The 17,575-nt window shown below is 38.4% G+C and overlaps 1 long non-coding RNA gene across 1 annotated transcript in view; it reads right to left on the reverse strand.

Annotated features, from left to right (window-relative positions):
• Positions 1-12,937, reverse strand: part of LOC104872736 — a 48,255-nt gene extending 35,318 nt beyond the window's left edge. The window contains exons 1-2 of the long non-coding RNA XR_783270.2: positions 12,864-12,937; positions 8,523-8,710 (exon numbers count right to left, since the gene is read on the reverse strand). This is a non-coding gene — a long non-coding RNA (uncharacterized LOC104872736). The remainder of the gene's footprint in view (positions 1-8,522; positions 8,711-12,863) is intronic.
• Between the last annotated feature and the right edge of the window lie 4,638 nt (positions 12,938-17,575).

Here is a 17,575-nt window from a genome sequence, read left to right on the forward strand (position 1 = left end):
AGGGGAGAGGAGGAGGAGGGGAGGAGCTAACATTGATCGGCTGTTCTCTTCTGTGAGTCGTGCACTACAATACTTGCTTTGTTTATATTATTTTGTTCTCAAAGTAACATGATTATTATTCCCAATTCACAGACCACCAGCAAACTGAATTTTCTGTATTACAGTATGTTGTAATGATACTCTCAAATAATGACTCAACATGGAATTAGTTTCATTTTAACCCTCAGAAAAATATAGGAAGATGATAAAGCAAGTTCTCTCCAGTCATTTAAAGACTCAAGCTACTAAGTATTCTATCTCTTTCAATAATATAACTCCTCAGCTTGGTACACTCTTCTCAAGGCAACTGAAAATTATGAAGGAGAAGCCTTTTTACCTTTGTTGGGATTATTGTTGGCTTATTTTTTGTGAATTTAGAGAAGATGCCCAGAACTTTCGTTCATAGTCTGTTGAGGAAATATGCCATATCTAGCAGCCTCTGCCAGTTTGTTTAATTGGTTGGAGGGCCTTGAGAGTAGGGAAGAAGATCAAGAGTTTATTTTAGAAACACTGCATTAAAGATTATGTGCTCAAATGGAGTTTTACACATAGAAGGGGAGGATTAGAGGCAACCCTAATGGAGCATTGGTGGAAAACTTGAGGTATAAAGTCAATAGAACCACCAAGCTTTAAAATAAGTAAGAGTGCCAAAACTGACATTGTAGTGCCATAGGATCTCAATATAGCACTGAGAGAATGCCCACCTACTAGTTAAAAAGTTAGTAGGGGCAAAATGGGAAATAAGTCCCAAATTGCTAGGCAAATTCATGAAAGTACCATCATAGATTTATAGTAAGGTAAGGGTGTTATAATTTATAATAGTGTGGAGTTTGGTTTTGTTTTTGGTTTCTGTTTTTTGTTTTTTACTTTCTATCAGTAAAATCACTTGCTATGCAATTCACACTATCTGGCAAAGGAGACAATACTGGTCAAACCTACATGGGCTATTCAGCAATTTTATACAGGCTACAAGCAAACAAATAGCAAATAAAGAATCCATAGCCTTCATGAAAATAATGCTTAACCTAGCAAAATCATCCCATTTTTTCAGAATAATTTTTTTCAAAATAACTAATAAAATGAACAATAGATTTTTGCTCCAACTTGACAGATATGTGTATGAGAAATCTGCAATCTTACAGCACTGAAAAACAGAGCAGGGACTTTGAAGTTTATATGTGGACCATTGTTCAAGGCTATAAATTCAAGCTAACACACCAAGAGATGGGAAAAGGGGACATCAACTCAGCCTTCAGAGACTATGTGGGCAGTGAAGACACCAAGAAGCCAGGCGACCCCACCATAAAAGATTAACATCAAAACTAACAAGGCTGGGGAGTGACTCCCTGCTCCAAAGCCCAATTAGGAATTTTTCCAGATCACGAAGAGCAGATTCCAAGGGGAATGGGACAAGTATACACACAGAATAATCTCTAAGGAATTGATAGCTACTTTATTTTATTAGCATAGTAAAAAGCACACCTTGAGATGCAGACTGCAATGGTAAGGAGAGGTGTTGCACGAGGAGTCACGATAAATAAGAGCTGGCACAACTAGAATTCCACGTCTACCAGTGATGACATCAAGAAACCAGGTCCCTCCCTACCCCGTAGAGGCCATAAAAATGACATATTTGTCTGCTGTTTGGGTCAACCTCCAACTTCTGTCCCTCTCCTGCTGCCCCCCCACCTTGTACTCAGGCATATGTAAGAATAAAAAGCCGTGTTTGTGTGTAAAGGTGCTTCTTTCTGAGTCTTCTGATAGAGCACCCAAGAGCCCTCAGAGTCAAAACACTTCTATTACTAAAGGATGGAACCCTAGGTGAACAGCACAGAGCTGTGTCAGCCCAGAGCAGGCAGATGCCCCTCCTCAGTACCCAGTCTGTCTCTGGCCATGGAAATGAGAGGATAGTCCTTGGATAGAGAAGGTGGGTCCTCAATGCTGAGGGTGCCTAGATCCCTGAGTCTGAACAGAATGACGGTTTTCCTTAGAGCTGCCCAGATCTGCAGCAGACTCTTGCATGACTGAGACGATAACTTCTGCTCCGGTAATCTACTAGGATGAACCGCAGGAGAGGCTATTATGTCTTGACAAATGAGGGCAGGCAGACATAACGTAACTTGGTAAGCACTTTAATATGGCATTAGTTTTTTTAAAAGTGCCTTTGGCAGAGAAAAGAGAGAGTAGTTAATTATGGTTTCAATGAAGCTACTAGAAATATAACGTGGAGGCATAAGAGAAGACAGTAAAGGACGGGGCCTCAGGGAATACTAATTTTTAAGAATTAGGTTAAGACAGGTAGTGTAGAAAATAGAGGCAAAGACAGAAGATCAAAAAGAAAACCGAAGGTAATGGTATTGAAGAGACCCAGAAAGGAGGTTGTTCCCAGAAGTGGAGGAAACTGAAAACTTTCATGGGAAGTCATGAGATATGACCTGAAAAGAAGGGAAACCTTAAAGACAAATGCAGATTTAAGTGCCAAGAAGTATGATATGCTTACAGAGAGCATTACTCAAAATGTGACATTTACATTACAGTGCCCCCCAAGATGGAGAGAATTAATTGGAGATGTGCTGCATACTACGTACCTATGAAGGAATTTCTTAAAACGTATTTGTGATTTTCTCACGTTCGGAGAGGAAAGGGAGGAGGAGCAAGTGCTTTCCAACTGACAGTACCAGAGCGAGGAGGCAAAAGCAACATCCTAGGATTGCTTCAGCAAGTCTTAATGAAGTCTACTTTCTACTGTCACTGAAGTTTGTTTAATTAAATAAGACACTCAAGAAAGAATAAGGATAATTTTATAGACTGTATCTTGAAAATTAAAATGTCCAATAAAATATGTTTACTATGTAACAAATTTGTAGAAAAATCAAGCTGCCAGCCTGACCAGTTTCAAGCGGTGTCACACCTGTAATCCCAGCACTCTGGGAGGCTAAGGCAGAGGAATTCCAACCTCAAGCCCATCATGGGCAATTTAGCAACTTAACAAAACCTTTTTTCAGAGTAAAAAATGAAAAGGAGTAGGCGTGCAGTTCAGTGTTAGGGTTCTATCCTCAACCTCCCATACCACAAGCAAGAAAAAGAGAGAAATAAAAGCTGTGTCTGGACAATTTCTGTAACTTCCCTTTTCTCTAGTCTGTAAATGAGGCTAAGAATACTGCTTACTTCATAGTGTTGTTTGGAACAGTCATGAGATAAGACATAGAAAACAGCTAGAATACAGCATGACATATAGAGAAAATTTAATAAATATTATTTTATTACCTTTATTACTTTTCACATCTCCTTCAGTACCCAGCTGACAATATGGCAAAATTTAAATAACTTGTGCCCCTGAGGAAGTGAAGGTATTATTTTTCTGAGGGTCAATTTAGCATTAGACAATGACTTACATACTAATAGTCAATAATTGACAGAAAAACTATAATGTTTGGCTACTCTGATCTTGTACTTGAGAATGAATTGCCAATATAGTCACGATCCTTACAGGAGAACTATGTTGGTGGAGGTTGCTCTTTTAATCCACCTAATTGCATAAAAATAGAATAATTTAACACATATTCCTATCAGGGTTCACACCTAAACACACACACACACACACACACACACACTCTGAAATGAGTGCATAATGAGTCTGTGCTTTTCATCCATCATTCTGCCCATTGCATTACATTATTCCTCAGGAAAACTATTTTCTGAAAGGAAGCTATAGGAAAGTGTTTAACATTTTCATAATTAAACAGCAATTCCTTAAGTCTTAATGGTGTTTTAAAAACTTGAATATAAAATCTTCTCTGAAAAAAATGTGATTATATTTGCTGTGCTGCCTGAGAATTCCCACCACGTAACCATACAGGCTGGGAGTGCTGTGCAAATGTCCCTCTCCAACCTCCCAAATCTTCTGAAAAACTCCTCCCACACTTGGTGGCTGTGTATATATATCTCCTTTTTTAAGTATATAGTTTTAACTCATTTGTATTTTCAATGTTGGACTCATTCTAGTACTATTTATAGAATCAAGCATTAAGCACTGTCCCTTTCTCCTGTAATGAAAACAAAAATTATCTGAAATTATCAGCAACAGACTTAAATTGTGTAGAATTAAAACATTTTTGTCAGTGGTACTGAACTCCCCATAGAATGTCTTTGGAGATGGGTTACTTTACGCCTACCATCTGAGGAGTTTTTTTACTCTACATCCTTAGTAGGCATTTTATGCATTACCTAGTCTGTCTGGCCAGATGTAAACACTTGCCCATAATAACCACACCACAGCAGAGGGAAATCTGTGTGGACTGGTTGCTCACTTTTACCTGTTTTGGATCCAGTCTCAGCTTTTCCTCTTCTTATTTCTTCAACGACAAAAAGAAGGCAGGGTGTCCACCTATACCTCTTTTTTAATTTTTTCCTGTTGCTAGTATTTCCTTTTCTTTCTTTTTTTCTTTTTTTTATTGAGTTTATTGGTACATTTTAGTTATACAGTACAATTACATTCATTATTGAGATCTTATACCTTTACATGACAGGTCTTGGTTCTCATTTTTCCCCTTGTCCCTGCCCTCCCTTCACACCCTCCTCCCCTCCCCATTTAAAACACTTTATTTCCATTTTTTCATTTTCTCCTAGTATTTTTTTCTTTTCCCTTATTACCTCTCCCCTACCTTTCCCACTGTCCCTACACCTTTAGCCCTTTTCTTCCTATTTCACATGGTCAATTATCTCATTAGGATCTTATGTACTATTATAGTTTTTCACACCAGAGAAACTATTTGGTATTTACACATGTGTGACTTATTTATTTCACTTAGTGTTGGCAGGGTTGTGGGGAGAAAGGAACCCTTCTCCATTGTTGGTGGGAGTGCAGACTGGTGCAACCACTATGGAAATCAATATGGAGATACCTCAAAGAGCTGGGACTAGAGGTTCTATTTGACCCAGCCATTCCTCTGCTGGGTATCTTTCCAAAACAATTAAAAGAATCATATCACAGTGATATATGTACACCTATGTTTATAGTGGCACAGTTTGTAATAGCTAAATCTTGGAAACAACCCATTTGCCCATCAGTTGGAAACTGGATAAAGAAGATGTGGTTTTTCTATAAAATGGAATGCTACTCAGCCACAAAGAATGAGAAATTAGATTCATTCATAGGAAAAAAAGTATTTCCTTTTCTTTTAACATATATTTCTGTAATTCTATCACACATCCACTCTTGCCAGGGTAGACATAAAAGTGTTTTAGAAGTGCTATGTCAATCCAGCGCCTTATTGTTATTTTGTAATGTTTATTTCCATTCTATACCCTCTACTCATCCATACCACAAATAGTCAGTTAGGTAAATTTCTTTTGTACCTAACTTCATGGGCATCAATTCAATTTTATATAAAGAATAGAATATGATTAGTCATGTGCACCCTGTCTCTTCCTATCAATACCTTCCCTGGTCAGATCCTCTTTACCCTGAATAAGATCAGTGTAATTTATTCAGGGAGAATTTCCATCCTCCTTCCTGTCCGACACATGCCTGTCTAGATTAGCTTCTTCTCTCCATGTTCATATAACTTTGTCTTTATGGAATTTAATAGAATGGTAATTATAGGATGCTCTGTGTATTACATTGTTTTTTCATGTTTCTCCTCCTTCACTGTTTACCTACTTGTGCTCAGCACTCGATGACTGTCTCTGCTGAACACCAGGATCCTTTTACATAATCTCTTTTACTAAAGAAGCAAATCTGACGAGGTTATGGACAACCTCAGATTTTAGTTATCAAACTGAGGTACAATGAGAGAGAAGTAGGAATAAGCTGTTGGAAATCACTTTATATATATATATATATATATATATATAGGAATCACTTTTATGTAGGAGAGTATTTAATTTAACCAAAATCTGTTGTGTGCATCTGGCCCTTTAAATTTTAAATACAACAAATAAACACATCAATATTACCATGTCCCTGGGAATACTATTTCTCCCATTTTACTTTCTATGGCTGACCCAGAGCATTAAAATATGGCATCTGCTTTTCTAGCCAATCATTTATGATACAAAGTACCATTGTAAAATAGAGCATGGAAGACAATAATAATTTACTACCAGACTTTTGCCTCCCTGATCCACTGCCTCTAACGGCTACTCTGTGTTCTCTTCCCAATGTTCTGCAGTTTATATCTTTCTTGCTGCCTTTTTCACTGCTTGGCTTCCTCTTGGTGCTTCTCATATTTTTCCACAGGCATACTAATTGCAGGAGTAATAATCCTTGTGGATCTCCCACTCTGTGGAGGATAGAGAGCACACCACTAGCCCTAGCCTGGCCCATTGACATTTACAGAGCTGCCCAGCAACACCCTTCCTCCCTTCCTCCCTCCCTCACTCTCTCACCCACTGATGGATGCTGGGAAAATGCAGGCAATTACAATATTGTCCTGAGGTAAACATAATTAGGACTCCAATCTTTAGAGGAAAAAAATATCCACAATGATGTTTTCCAAAGCCAAGTACAAATGCTTTATTTAAATGGTCTATACTCATTGGAGAGACTTATTTCCATAATTTAAAAACCTCATTTAACATTTTAGCCTTACCTAAGATGGTACTTAAAAGGTTATTCAAAATGTTGTTGATAATTATGAACTCTCATGGCCTTGCAGAAATCAAAATACCAAAGACAAATATAGGCAAGAGAGCAAGGCAGCTATAGATGCTTTTTTTTTCTCTAAATAGACTCTCAAATTTTTTTTACTATAAAAAATCACATGAGTTTTGGTAGAAAATATTTAAAAACCTATGATTTTTTATTAATGCTTACTACATGACTATTGTTTATAGCACAAGTGAAAAGCAGAGATGAATAAATCTTTAACCTTTCTATACTTCTGTACCATCATCCATAAAATTGTAATAAAAATAGTGCTTACCTCCAGTATTTGCTGTAAGAATTAAACAAATATACATAAAGCAATTAAGACAAGGCCTGACATCTATGAGATGCTCAAGAATGTCGCCTGTAATTATTATTATTTATAATAATAAAGAGATTTCCACCTGGCAGGCACGACAACTCTACATATTTTATGGACTTCACTGTGGTTGTTCTGTGTCTAGTGTTTCTCACCCTTCATTTGTCTTAAAAACAAATGTATATGATTAATGAGGTTAGCACAAGTCTGGTCCAGTTTGGGACATCTCAAAGACTCTAAACCAAACCCATCAGACCTCTTTCCTTCCACTCATGCCCAGAGAAAACCTAGAAAATAATTATTTCTGGAGGGGAACAAATTTTCCACCTCAGTCTAATGCTTAGATCAATTCTAAATGTACTAAAGTGAATTTACCCATCGAATGAATCCTGGAATATAATGTTGAATTTTTGTTGCTGTTTCTTTTGTTTTTGTTTTGGATGAAGGGTGGGTATTTTTTAAATCTATAAAATGGGAGTAACTATAAAAATAACAAACATTTATACAATGCTGTGAGTCAGGCCTGGATGTAAGTACTTCATAAATAATAGCCAATGATTATCCCCAATTTACAGATAAGAAAACTAAAGCATAGAAAGGTTAAACTACTTGTTCAAAGTCACACAGTTCATCAGCCAGGATTTGAAAGCAGTCAATACTCTAGCCATGATACTAACGTAGTCCCTACTCCCATACCATCTCAGCTGGATAATAAGTTCTTGATGAACCAAAATAATCTGTTTTTTCAAGACCAGAAGCCCCAGGAGCTCCTTGCAAAAGGACCAAAGTATTGGTTTTGTCCTATTTAGCAAAACCTAACTATGCAATTCCTATGACTAAGAACCATATGTGGGGCCAGGGTGTAGCTCACTTGAACCGTACCTCACAAGCGCAAGGTCATGAGTTCAATACTGGGTGCCAAAAAAAAAGAACCATACATTTGATTCTGCCTGGGACTGCCCAGGTTTGTACCTGTTTCCCTCTTTTACTGCTCAGTGGTGTCTTTCTGCTCAGTAACTTACACTGAATGTCTGGTCTTCAACATTCTATGGTTGAACATAGAAAATCAGTCCATATTGTGTGTCTGTGTCTGTATGTTCATGTGTGTGTGTGTGTGTGTGTGTGTGTGTGTGTTTTTGCTGATATTTTGAGTTCATTGCTTATAAAATGCTTCATTTTTTTTTACATTTATCATGCACAGATTTCTATCTAAAATTAAATTAGAATATTCAACCATCTCACTAGTCGCTTGGCAAAACAGCTGAGGAGGTATGAAGGAGTAATAAGCCTTTACACCACATACACAATTCTAATCAGAACTCAGTTTATCCTTCCATGTTTCTGCTCAGTTTGTGAACTGTTGTTATAGTGGTTTTGTAAAAGGCATTTGAATGTACCTTTTCCTAAACACACTTGTTAGTCACTTTCCATTTTCTTTGTGATCACTAAATTGATCACCCAATACAACATGTGGAGGACATAGACAGGACTTCAGGAATGGCACAACTCACTTACCTTGATCTTAAGAGAAGAACATCCTTCTCATTCAGGAGTTTCAAGGGGGTGGACACAAAGCATTGGTACCTATTTAGGTTATGTGTAAAGTAACAGATTACGGCTTCCTCTGCCAAAAGCTTACTTCTCATGGTTCAGTTGACCTTGATGCTTTTTAGTTTTATGGAGTTGGCATGTCTTCTCTCAATCTAACAAAGGAGAAAAGAAACAATTATACATCTTTTATATGCCTTCAGGGCATCTCCCTGCCACTTATCATTGTTTTAAAAATATAGTGACTCTCCTCTTACTGATTATAAGTAGACATCTGACTGCAATGCCCTTTGTGTCTGCTCCCTCTGGTGAAATCTTACCTCTCCACATTAAATATCATCTCTTCCAGGAACCCTCTAGACAGAATTAATTACTACACCATCTGTGGAACTGCAGTATTGTTTGTCCTGTATGATGATTTTACCTTCATCTGTCACCTTTAAGTTGTGAGGTCAACCAAAGTACAAAACTTATATTTAAATATAATACTCTCTCGGGCCAGACACAAAGTCTACTATATACTCTCTTAATATATGTTTGATGAATGAATAGCACTTTATGATATACACAGTTTTTTCAAATGTATTAGTTCACTTTAGCTCCATATAGTCTAATGAAGTACATGATACATGATCACTTTATATTTATGAAGAGTACAATTATGAACATCCCCACTTCATAGAAGGCAAAACTAAGAAATCTCAGAAGGTAAAGGATATGGCTTTGAACCACTCTATAGGTTTCTAACTAACTAGATTTATTTAAATTACATAAATATTTAGTCTTCAAGGACAGTAAAGATAATTTTATTAAAGAACTACTTGACCACTTGACAATTTTTTCTAGTGTCCAAACAAGCCTCTGTAAATAGCTATTTTATTCTTGTTTATATTACCAAAATTAAGAGAGCTATTGTGAGCTCCATCTGTGGAAACTTCACCCAATACGACATGAGGAGGACATAGACAGGACTTGAGGAACTGCACAAACTCAGGGAATACAAACTCTGAAACTAGCCAACTTCTTCATAGCAGCCCACTGGGAAATAGCTAGAGCTGTGTAACTAGGACTACTCATGTCCTTTGGCATGGCCTAAACATTTTTACTCTAAATTATTTGACTGTTTTCTTTCTAGGAGGTTGGGAAAAAATGATTGAAGTAAAATGTCATTGACACTTAACCTCTGAAAAAGAAGCAACGTATATTTTTTTCCTATATACTATTAAAAGAATGAATTAAATATACAGGCCAAAGGAACACAGTCCACAAATTGAATCTAAACCACAATGTGCCATAGTAAGAAGAGTTCTGCAGTTAGACAAGCCATAAAAGCGGGTTCTTTTAACTAGTATTTATGAAGCACCTATTATCCACCACGCAGTGTTATATATCATAGATTCAGAACAACATGAAATAGACATGGTCTGTATCTCACAAAGCTTTCAGTCTCATGGGAAAGCCAGATTTTGAACAAGTAACTACAATACCCTAATGTACAACTGTTCAGAAGAATCAAAGGAGGCCCAAAAGGGGATATTCAAGTTGACACTGATGGATAAATAAGTTCGGTAGGCAACAGAGGACAGGGAAGATGGGAAAGTGAGGGAGAGATTTTCATGGAGAGACAATAAAAAGACTAATGAGAGCTACTGCTGCACGGTCCACTGAGACACCCTGCTATGACTCAGTAGAACTACCTAATGTCAACAGATACAACTCAAAGGCTCAAAAAAGTATGTGTACATCGGAACCTATTTTCTCTTACCACATTTGAAATTCTGAGGTGGCCTTGTGGATGAGTCTAAGCTAGGCTGCTAAAGGATGGTAGACTACAGGAGTGTAGGCACCTTAGCCAAAGCCACCCTGCGCACTGACAGCCTGTCCACCGTGAGAGCTGAGTAAGGCCATGGTAGATCTTTAAGCCACCAGCTACAGAAACAAGAGAAAGTGCAGCAGAGATTAGTTGAATTGGTCCAGACCCAATGAAATGACCAGCTGGCCCATGGAACTGTGAGTTAAATAAAATGATTGCTGTTGAAGCCACTAGGCTACAGGAGGATTTGTGTTATGCAGCAAACAGTAACAGATGTACATGGTAAGAAATGATGCTGGCCTGAACTAGCTGGTTAGCAGTGAGGACTGGCAAAATTCAGGTGTTCAATCAAAAGTACTGTAGTTTTTAATTAGGGCCAACAGGTTGAGGGTGAGTCCTATTTACTGAGCTCAAGGACAGTGGAGGAGAAAAATATATGAGGAAGAAAATGAAAAGTGCAATTTAGAATATGTAGAAGTTGAGATGGCAGAGAAACCGCAAAGCAATAGTATCAACCATGGTCTCAGATTGATGAGCAGACAACATGAGAAAGGTCTAGACTGCAGACACAGGCCTGACTTGTTTGTGCAGATGGGGAGATTGAAGCCATGGTAGATAAACTTCCCTAATCATAAAGAGCAGAGCAAAGAGCCTAAAGGGCTCTGATAATTGCTATGTAATTTTGAACAAGTTACTCAACATCTCTGAGCCTGTTTTAGCATCTGTAAAATGACATAATGTTCACTGACTTGCTGAAATGTAAGAAAGATTAAACAAAACTTATTTGGCTTTAACCACCTGACATATCAAGAACTAAAAAATGCTAACTTTCCCATCATTTACAGTAAAATTGCACAAAAATATTTTAGAGTAGTTTTAGCTCCCTGTTTTCTGTTATTAATATCTGTGGATTAGAGGTAAATTTTAATTATGATCAATAAGAAAGAATACTACGTCCATTAATACTGAAACATTAAACAAAGTTTCCTAAGCCGCGTGCATCAGAATTTCCTGCGGTGGTTAATTAGCATGCAAGTTCCTCAGTTTCACCTTAAACTACTGAATAAGAAATTTGGAAATGTATAAACAGGAATCTATGTCGCGAACCACAACGTCAGAATCCTGCCAGCAGGTCCCAAACCCGAGGGAGGAACAACAGGAGAGCAGTTTGACGAACTTAGTTGCAGGCTCATGCTCTACCGTAGCAAGGCCCCATTTATTTTTCAGGGTGGGATATATATAGGCTGAAACCGAAACCAAAAGTGTAAACATTTATACTCTTCAGCTGCATGGGAGCGAGAGCTGCACGGGAGCGAGAGTACCGCCCACACATCCCAGAGGGAAACAATAACAACCATTATAGGTTACATCTGCTACCAGCTGAACTCGCCCGTTGCTATCGGCGAGGTGACTCAAAGTTCAATCATGTCTAGGCCTATGTCAAGGCTCACCATGATAGCTCACCATAAATCTACATTGTTAATAAACTTCCAGCGTGACTGTTTTGCACTGTAAACGTACATAAGTGGATTTCCCTTTGGCTCCCTAATAATATAAGAACAAATAGAAATTGTTGAAATTTACTTGCTATCCCGTGAAGTCCACATACAAGTGATCACATCCTAGTCATCCTGCCCAACTCTACTGCCACATTAATTCTGTTCTTCACCATCATCAGCACCGCCTGGCAGAATCCTTCTGCCCGTATTCTTCCTGCCCATCTGACGGGCCTCCCGGAGATAGAAATTCTCACTCCATCCTGTACGGCCCTGATCACCATCTCACTGCATTTCTCCATAAGAATTTGACCCATTCTAAGGTCCCGAAGAATCTTCCTCACAGCACACGGTGTGCTTGGTCTCTTCCTACTGGAATTCCCCCTCATCACTCAGGAAGCCATGCATTTTAACACATAGTCACATACGTTACATGGCCTCAGGCTCATGAAATCAGTTGCTGATTAAGAATAAATATTGCCTCCCAGCTGCTAGGAAAGTTCAAACACTTGAAGCTGATTGCAGGAAGAAAATAGGTCCAATCTGTTCTGTTCTGCAAAATGTCAATAGGCATGGTTACGCAGGCACGTCTGATACTTTTCTTCTGTACAAATTACAGGGTAGAATGGGAACAAGGATGGCATGAATAGAAATCTATATTTCAGGGGAATTTTAAAAAGTGGCACAGTATTGAGCTGAACCTCCACAGGTTGCTACTTGCCGTAAGTATCTGACGCTACACTCACATAACCAGGGGGAGCTACCCCTCGCCCCCCCAGCTTACAGAGAATGTGCTCTCTAATCACAAGGCTGATTTCTAGACACATACCTCCGGGAAAATTTTTGTTTTATAACACTTGAGATCAGGAACGCAGATCCATAAATACACTGTTTCTCTCTTTCCAAGAGCAATTTGCCTATTCTCAGCAGCTGGAGCAGAAGAGAAACAGTAAGTAACACATGTTCTAAAATAGCATTAAAGGCCTGTATTTCAAATACCTCCAAATCTGTTCAGCAACACCACGCGCCTGCTCCCGGGGCCTCTCCCTGCCACCACTCTGTCTGTCTCCACCCCCTCCTCCATGGAGCTGCACGAGGGCCGAATCACCGCTGTGTCAAACAAAAGAAAGATAATCCTTCCCTAAACAAAATCTTGGATGAAATCCAAAACATCTGATCTCTATGCTCTTGTTAAATATTTCTGCTTGTGCACAGTGAAGTATTTACTTTCATCTAATACCTTACCAGTAGGCTGGTGGTCTATTCCCACATGAATATGACAGCCCCTACTCCCATGCTAAAAGGTATTCTGCATCCTTGACATACTTCCGCCCAAGCAGAGCACACTGAGAAGCAGGCTCACTCCAGAGCGTTCCTACTTCACCAATCTCCATCCTCCTGTGCACAATGTATGGAAAAATCAGAGGTCTTTTTCAATTGTCTTTTTCTAGAAATTAATATATACATACATCTTTTTCTCAATTAGAAGAGAGAACTGTTCATAAGAAAGTGATAGCCCCTGGCTTGCTTTAAAACTATAAATGGCATTGTCATTATGCACAAATGATGGTGTCAGCTGACAAAGGACACCTCAAGGAATCTGTTAAGGGCCACAGTTTCGATCTCAGGGGAACTTTTATAAGTCAGGTAAGAAAAAGCTGATTGCTTACATCACTCCTTTTGAAAATTCCTGTCTCCCTTGCGCCTAACTTAAATCTAATTGAAATACACCTTTTCAAGAGTCTCTGATGGCTAAGGATCTCAAAAGCTGAGGATTAAAGAAAAAATATTCATCCTCCAATCCTGCAAATTAAATTAATCTCATTAATTCAATTAACCCTTCTGTTCAAGACATTGCTTGAAGAAAAGATTCAGATACAGTATGTTTTGCAAATTGTAAGTATTACAGGAAATCTGAAGCTCTGAAATTAATGTAAACTTATACAAGATTAAGTAACTAATAAATTTTTTAAATGATTTGTGAACCCACTACCCTTACAACTAAAAGTTCATCATGTTTAGGAAGGACTAATTCTAAGGCAAGGTATATGGACACAGGCTAAAGCCAAACTTGAAGTTCTTGACTCTTTCAACAGGGTACACTTAGAAATAACCTGGGTAAAATCGCTAAGCCTTTGAACATCCTCAATTTTTATTTTCAACTAGAAGATGAAACTGTACCATTTCTTACCAACCTAAATTGTAATGATTTCAGAGCAAAAATATAGTTATTATTTCCATACTTTAAAGCTATTAGAGCATACAAAGTTGAGCTGTATTGAGATATATTTAAGTACTGCCCTATAAAGCACCAAAAATAATCCTTAGAATATAAGATTTTGTTTTGGGGTTTTTGTTTTTTCTTCTCAGTATCTGGGGCTGGCTGCTTCAAAATTACAATAATCCCTATTAACATGTGACTCTGGTAACTCTCACTAAAGTTATTCTGAAACACATGAAAAATAAAGTTCCCTACTCAGTTTCCCCTCTTGGGTCTCCACATTTCTATATCAACCAGCATGTACAAATGCTACAAAGCATAATTGCTAGAGAAAAAACCCTTCCTACTTCCCTGGATAGTACTAGGAATTTATTTACCTAGGGGACAATATAACGAGAAGCAAAAATGAGATCTGCTTATCTATCACAGGATCACTGAAGCCATTTTTGAAGTTAGGTCTCCTAGTCTCTACTTGTACTCTTTCCAGGCTCACAATCACAGTGCCTTTTAAATGTGTACAAAGTGCCCAAATGGTTAATATAACCCCAGATGCTCCTGGCTGCCATTTCTACCCAAGGGCCATGGCCAGACATAGATAATAAAATGCTAGCTGACAGGCTGGCATGGAATCATTAATTTTCATTCTCTGAACATAAGAGAATGAGATTATGTACCTACAAAATATGTCAATGCGTACATTAAATAAGTTTCTCCATTAGAAGTTTGACTTTCAAACTTCAAAGTAAATCAGAAGCAAAGACTCTCAAGACATCAACAATGCAAAGTCAAGGCATTTGTAATGGTTCAGTAAAACAAAAATAGCCATTTTTCCTTCACCAAGTGAAAAATATTTTCAACTCACCATAGAAAATGGAAGACTGACAAGCCAGCTAACAGGGTAAGCATTAGATGCTAAGAAGCAAGCCTGTGAAAACCGTAATAATTATGGCACTACAAAAATTTACTATGTGCTAGGTATGTCTCCAAGTGCTACTCATACACTAACTCCATTACCCTTTACAACATCCATATGAGATAAATGTCTTAGATCTTTTGTAATTTATACATGATGAAACTGAAACTCAGGAAAGTTATTTCATTTACCCAAGCCACACAGCTAATAAGTCGTGGAGCTCAGAATCAAACTTAAACAGTCTGGTTCTGGAGGTTGTGCTCTTAACCCAAATGTAAGAAATGCAACAGTGTTACTTTTGTTTTATTATTGGAATCAAAAAGAAGTGGTGATGATTGCAATAAGTCAGGGAACAAATCCACCTGAGATTCAGATTCCCAGGACCACAGGCTTGCAACTCTAGGCCTAAAAAGGTAGTGACCACCCTGCCAGGTGGGTCTTCGTGGATGGTGCTCTGCTCTGGAGAACTGGGGAGGGTCGTAGTTCAAACCCTTGAGCTAACTTGTTCCCCAGAGACTGGGGAGGTAGAGGAAGGTGGGCTTTTGTGGAGTACCAGGCAGTGCCTCCTCATTCTAGTAGCATAAGAAGAAGATGGCAGGAGACACTGAAAGCTCCATGGATTCCTGTGGAAATGGTGGCCAGCAGAGTCTTGGCAAAAGCACACAGAGTAAAACTGAACACTTGAGGAGAGCTGCTATCCACAGATCTAGACACTTCCCTTTCTCTAGTACTTTATTAAAATTAAATTTACTAATGATACATAAGAGATAAATATTTTACTTATTGCTCATGCAATATGCAATGTTCCAAGATATATAAACATTGTGTAATGTTTAAATCAGGTTAAACATATCTCCTCAAGCATTAATCATTTCTTTATAATAAAGTCTTTTTAAATTATTCCCATTTTTTCAAATGTTCAGTACATCCTTGTTATCTATAATTATTCTACTGTACAAGACCACACTAGAGTTTTTCTTTTTCCTTTTCAGTTCTGGGGATGGAACCCAAACCCTGCATCCCTCCTTTCACTCCACCCTACTCAGCCTCTGTGAACATCATTCTGCTCTCAACCTGTAGGAGACCAAACTGTTCAGATTCCATAGAAGAGTGAGATCATTCAGTACTTGTCTTTCTGAGCCTGATTTGTTTTATTTATTTAACATTCTGATCTCTGGTTTCATCCATGTTGTCACAGTGATCAGATTCCATCCTGAATAATATTTCATTGTGTGCATGTACAACATTTTCTTCGTCCATGTATCAGATGGTGGGCACCTAAGTTGTTTTTATTTATTGGCTATTGTGAAAGTGTTTCAGTAAACATGAGAGTGCAGATATCTCTCCGACATACTGATTTCATCTCCTTTAGATGTACACTGTGAAGCAGGATTGCTGCATCATACAGTGTTTTTATTTTGTAGATTGTTTTTCGTAAAGGCTCCACTAACTTACATTCCCGCCAACAGGGTACAAGGGTTCCCTTTTCTCTACATCCTAACACTCCTTTGCTTTAGTCTTGCTGACAATAGCCATTCTTATTGAGGTTAAATTATATCTCTTCGTGCTCTTGATTTTTGTTTCCTAGTAAACAGTGCCATTAAACATGTTTTCATATATCTGTCGGCTATGTCTTTTGAAAAATGACTGGCTATTGTGGCTTTCCTCACAATGGCCTCCATGGTGTACTTTTATTTTGTTTTTTCTTTTCTTTCATTTGGCCCAGCTTGTTCTGCCAAGCCAGTTTCTCCCTTACTCTTTACCTTTATTTTATTTTTTATTTTTTTATTTTTTTTGGTATGGGGAACCCAGGACCTTGCACTTGTGATGTAGGCAGTGGCACCACTGAGTTAAATACCTGGCCCCTCACTTTCACTTTTTTAAATAAACTGTGTCACAGCTTTTTGGTCATTTCATTTGATTCCTTGTTCAAGATGAAACAAAGAAGCAGAAGTGCTCACCAGAAGGAGAGGTGAGCAACCCAACACTCCACAGTGTTCATGTGACAAGCCACTTCTAGAAGGAGCAATCTGATAACATTTTGACATAACCAACCAGGAGGAAAGCTCAGGTTTCAGAGACCAAGGCCCTGAGCTGAGCCAATGGGAAACCTCTGGACCTTGCTGCTGCACAGATTTCACCAACTTCGCCACTAGGCCATGCGTATTCTTGATGAGTGGGAAAGGTTTGATCCTGACAATCTAAAACAGGAATAGCTTAGCTACTATCGCAATACTGTCTGGGCTCAGTATAAACTGGGAGGTGGCAAGAGATGGGTACAGGACAGTACTTTGAGACTATTCTCCAGTTACAGTGTTTCTGCTTAAAACATGCAAGGTGGAATTAAATTCCTATTGATAAGCCTCAGATATTCAGCAAAACCTTCAGATGGGCTCATAGACACCTATGGCCCAATTTCTGGACATGGCATTTTCCAGAGGAGAAACAAAGGAAAATGGCCAACTGGCAATGCTTTAAGTCTACCCAGACCACCCTAGAAAAAATACAAGGACAACTGAGGCTCTTGTTTCAAATGTAAGAAGGCCACAAACTGGCCACAAGATTGCCCCAAGCCTC

This window comes from Fukomys damarensis, unplaced genomic scaffold (genome assembly GCF_012274545.1).
Source record: "Fukomys damarensis isolate Sample0158 unplaced genomic scaffold, DMR_v1.0_HiC HiC_scaffold_33, whole genome shotgun sequence".
Taxonomy (NCBI): domain Eukaryota; kingdom Metazoa; phylum Chordata; class Mammalia; order Rodentia; family Bathyergidae; genus Fukomys; species Fukomys damarensis.